This window comes from Mustelus asterias, chromosome 6 (genome assembly GCF_964213995.1).
Source record: "Mustelus asterias chromosome 6, sMusAst1.hap1.1, whole genome shotgun sequence".
In the NCBI taxonomy this organism is placed as follows: domain Eukaryota; kingdom Metazoa; phylum Chordata; class Chondrichthyes; order Carcharhiniformes; family Triakidae; genus Mustelus; species Mustelus asterias.
This window is the reverse complement of record NC_135806.1, coordinates 58018771-58023650: the sequence shown is the minus strand read 5'-3', so window position 1 is coordinate 58023650 and position 4880 is coordinate 58018771. Positions and strand designations below refer to the sequence as shown.

The following is a 4880-nucleotide window of genomic DNA, read 5'->3' as shown; positions in this document are numbered from 1 at the left end:
AGTGGATTCACCTACAGCAGCGATTCTCCTCCAGGGCGAATCGTATACAATTTACACAAAAGCAGATTCATTCAATAAACCTTTGATTTTTGGTCACAGAGGTTCCAAGCTATCAAATAATTCATAGTTTCAAAAAAACCCTCAAGAACAACTTTGGAAAACCACGGCACTGAACAACACAGTGCTGTTAATTGTTCACTATAATAAATAAAGTATCGGCTTTATTTACCGCCGTCATTTCCTATCACATTTGTTGAAATCACACCAGATTTTCTCTCTCCCACGAATGATTTCTTTACAAGTTTGTTTTACGTCAGGACATCACGATAAGCATCAACGCCCAGCTCTGGCTGGCCTTTATTCCAGTACCTGGGAGATGTAGGCTGTCCGCTAGGGCACAGCTCGCTCACTGGGAAGAACACATTTCTTTGGAGGACCTTCCAAAAGCAGAAAGTTTCCAAATTCAATTGCTGCTTTGCAGTTTGATCGATCAAACAGGGACAGGGTTAATATTCTCCTCACTGGGCAAGGATGACAGGTACATGGATAGGTTTAACGGGATATGGGTCAAATGCGGGCAAAAGGGACTAGTTCACTTTAGGAGAACTGGTCGGCATGGGCGAGTTGGGCCGAAGGGCCAGATTCCGTGCTGTGTATCTCTATGACTCTAGGAGGGAAAAAGGTGGCTGGTTGAGTATCCTCAAAGTACCCTGATACGACAGACAGTCCCCAGTAAGCCTGCTGATCTAATTAACTGGATTTGAGCTGTAAAAGAGATCTTACCATCCTCCAAAAGTCCACTCCTGGGGTTTTTTAATTACGGTTTTTGTTTGGCTGCAAATTGTCTAGCTCATTTGTGTATGAGAGGATTTACCACAGAGATTAGTTATTCAGTAAAATATACCCGCAATTATTAACAGATAAAAGATGCACAGGTAGATTGCTTCCTGCAAATTTCGTTAACATTTGCCTGAGAAGAAGGCACAGCCTCCTGTATTTTTAAAAAAACGTTCACTAGAACATATCTGTCCCACATATAACACTTAATTGGATAAATAATCTTTTTCCAAAATTGTTTAAACTTCCATGCTGATTCCAACGTAGAGCGCTCTGTGCTGAATGAACTGCACGTTCATCTTTTCTCTTAACACAATGAAACAACAGTCAAAATCATCTCTGCACCAAACAATCCTGGGCTGAAATTTGTGTAAACACTAAAAAAAAATCAACCAACAAAACAGATGTCAAGCTGCTGAGCGAAACTTGACCAGGTGGACAGAAGTGTACAAAAAAACCCCCCAAATTCAGCAAAAACAAAGGGACACATTAAAAAAAAACAGCGAGGTGTACAAAGTAGTACAAAGATTGCAGCTTCACTTCACAGCAGAGAGCAGCTCCTTGCGGGTGGAGTTGGAGATTCACCCCGGGGCAGCAGCAGCTCCTGGCGGGCAGAGTTGGAGATTCACCCCGGGGCAGCAGCAGCTCCTTGCGGGTGGAGTGGGCAGATTCACCCCGGGGCAGCAGCAGCTCCTTGCGGGTGGAGTGGGCAGATTCACCCCGGGGCAGCAGCAGCTCCTTGCGGGTGGAGTGGGCAGATTCACCCCGGGGCAGCAGCAGCTCCTTGCGGGTGGAGTGGGCAGATTCACCCCGGGGCAGCAGCAGCTCCTGGCGGGCAGATTCACCCCGGGCAGCAGCTTCCTCTCTCCCGGGGCTGGGCTCAGGGATGCCCGGGGCTGGAGTGCGAGCCCCGCGGGCAGCCGGAGGAGATTTTCAGGCGCAGTTTGTGGGGTAAGCTGCGGATCCAGGCCGGCTCCCCGGGGCCGCTGGGCAGAGCGGGGCCGGCCTGCTTGTCTGGCCGGCTGTGGAGAGGGTTGGGCCGGGCAGCTGGCGGCGGGGGCGGGCAGTCCGGGAGGTGCAGCGCCAGCAGGTGAGCCCGGAGCCGGCAGTTCTCCTCCAGCAGCTCCAGCAGCCGCCGCTCCAGCACCAGCTCTCGGAAGCGCCGCTTCTGGCGGGACCTCCGGGCCGCCTCGTTGTTGCGGCGCCGCCGCTCCCAGTAAAGCGAGTCCTTCAGCTCGTCCGGGGTGAACTCGCGGCTCCGCCGGGGGACGGGAGCGGGCGGAGGAGCCTCCAGCAGCCGCTCGGAGCCTCGCACCGGCAGGCACGGAGAGGCACTCAAAGCCGCGGCCATGGCCAGAGCCAGCGGCCCCCCGGGCCCGGCACTTTGTAGTGGCCGCGGGCGCTGTCAGCTCCGCCTCTGCCTCGGGGGCAGCCACCGCCGCACACATCTCATTGGCTTCAGAGTGAAGCCCCAGCCCCAAACACTTCAACCCACTTTCCCCGGGGGCCGTTAGGCTGCCGCTCTTTACGGTTAAAATACCGAGAACACTCAGGCCGGATGCTGGGAAAGCGAAGCACACACCTGCCGATGTGGTGGAGACAGTAAGAAGTTTAACAACACCAGGTTAATGTGGTGGAGAGGCAGCTCCCTGTCTACAGGCAGCTCCATCCCTGCCACAGTGTGGCCTCACCTAACTCAGTGAGAGCCACAGGCTCCAGCTCATGGTGAAACCACCATCACACATTAATAAACAGTGGTTAGCACTGCTGCCTCACAGCAAGAAGTTTAACAACACCAGGTTAAAGTCCAACAGCTTTATTTGGTAGCAAAAGCCACACAAGCTTTCAGAGCTCCAAGCCCCTTCTTCAGGTGAAGACTTCATCAGACCTGAAGAAGGCGCTTGGAGCTCCGAAAGCTTGTGTGGCTTTTGCTTCCAAATAAACCTGTTGGACTTTAACCTGGTGTTGTTAAACTTCTTACTGTGTTTACCCCAGTCCAACGCCGGCATCTCCACATCATGACTACCATCGGCCTCACAGCGCCAGGGACCCGGGTTCGATTCCCGGCTTGGGTCACTGCCTGTGCGAAGTCTGCACATTCTTCCCGTGTTTCCTCCAGGTGCTCCGGTTTCCTCCCACAGTCTGAAAGACGTGCTGGCCTTGCTAAATTCTTCCTCAGTGTAACCCGAACAGGCGCCGGAGCTGGCGACTAGGGGATTTTCTAAGTAACTTAATTGCAGTGTTAATGCAAGCCTGCTTGTGACACTAATGAATAAACGAACTTATTTCAATGGGGGAATGCTCCATACTTGATACATTTCTTGCAGTTCTAACTGAACTAACATTTTTTAACATGCCAACTGACTCAAGAACAGCTTCTTTCATGCTGCCATCAGACTTTTGAAAGGATAAACTGCAGATGCTGGAATCTGAAAGCAAAAGAGAAAATGATGGAAAATCTCAGCAGGTCTGGCAGCATCTGTAAGAGAAAAGAGCTGACGTTTTGAGTCCAGATGACCCTTTGCCAAAGCTTTGTTATCTGAGACTGTCCAGCATTTTCTCTTTTGGTTTCAGACTTTTGAATGGACCTACCTTATATTAGGTTGATCTCTCTCTAAACCCTAGCTATGACTGTAACACTACATTCTGCACCCTCTCCTTTCCTTCTCCCCTATGTACTCTATGAATGGTATGCTTTGTCTGTATAGCATGCAAGAAACAATACTTTTCACTATTCCAATACATGTGACAATATAAATCAAATCAAAAGTTGCCTGTCACTGGAGGGCCTCCCCAGGTCACTATCTTTCCCCGAAGTGGTACATTCTCTTCTGCTAAATGCGTTATTAGTGTTAGAAATGGGCTTGTATGTATGGGAGGAAGTACCATTTGTGGAGAGATGTGGTTGTGAGAAGGCAGTAAGGTTGAGTGTGAATGTTGACTGTTCACTTGGGGGTGCCTGGAACGAGTGTAGTTACAAGGTGTGTTGCTCTGAGGAGTGAGAAATGCTGAGGGCAGCGGGGAGTTGAGGATTGGCAGATGGAAGTGTTTACCCGCTCAAGAATCCATTCTTAAGTTACAAAGCGGCACGGTAGCACAGTGGTTAGCACTGCTGCTTCACAGCTCCAGGGTCCTGGGTTCGATTCCCGGCTCGGGTCACTGTCTGTGTGGAGTTTGCACATTCTCCTCGTGTCTACGTGGGTTTCCTCCGGGTGCTCCGGTTTCCTCCCACAGTCCAAAGATGTGCGGGTTAGGTTGATTGGCGAGGTTAAAAAAATTGCCCCTTAGAGTCCTGAGATGCGTAGGTTAGAGGGATTAGCAGGTAAAATATGTGGGGGTAGGGCCTGGGTGGGATTGTGGTCGGTGCAGACTCGATGGGCCGAATGGCCTCCTTCTGCACTGTAGGGTTTCTATGATTTCTATGTTTCTATGAAAGCCAATGCGCAGAGTGGACAGGGCAAACCCTTAATCCATCTCCTTGCCTGCTCCAAAAATCTATACAAATGGAATCCATTTCATGATCTTCACAAGAGAGGCATACAAGATCCAAGCTGACATAAAAAGGCATTGCACCTGGTCTTGGGTTTCAACTGATAAGAACAGATACAAATTTGATCTTAGCCAAAAGGCCGAGACCTAGTTGAGCCCCAGGATATAATTGGTGAAGTTCCACAGGGCAACATCATAGTCCAAACTGTCCTCAGCTGCTTCTCCTCTGACATAACTTCAGAAGTAAGGATGTTTGTAGTGTCCAGTTCAATTTGCAATTCCTTAGATAACGAAGCAGACCGTACCTGCATGCAGTAAGACCTGGACAACATTCAGACTTTGTTGACTATTAGCAAGTAACATTTTTGCGATACATCTGCCAAACAATGACCATCTTCAACAAAACCATCTCCCATTAACAATAAGTGGCTTTGCCATCTTCACCGTCAACATCCTTAGATGTTAGAAACTTAACTGGAACAGCCACATAAATACTGTGGCTACAAGAGCAGTCAGGGGCTAGGAATTCTCTGGCCAGTGGCTCACCATGCATG

The 4880-nt window shown here is 49.8% G+C and overlaps 1 pseudogene; it reads right to left on the bottom strand.

Annotated features, from left to right (window-relative positions):
- Positions 1-4239: 4239 nt before the first annotated feature.
- On the bottom strand, positions 4240-4478 carry LOC144495432 (U2 spliceosomal RNA; annotated as a pseudogene).
- Positions 4479-4880: the final 402 nt, after the last annotated feature.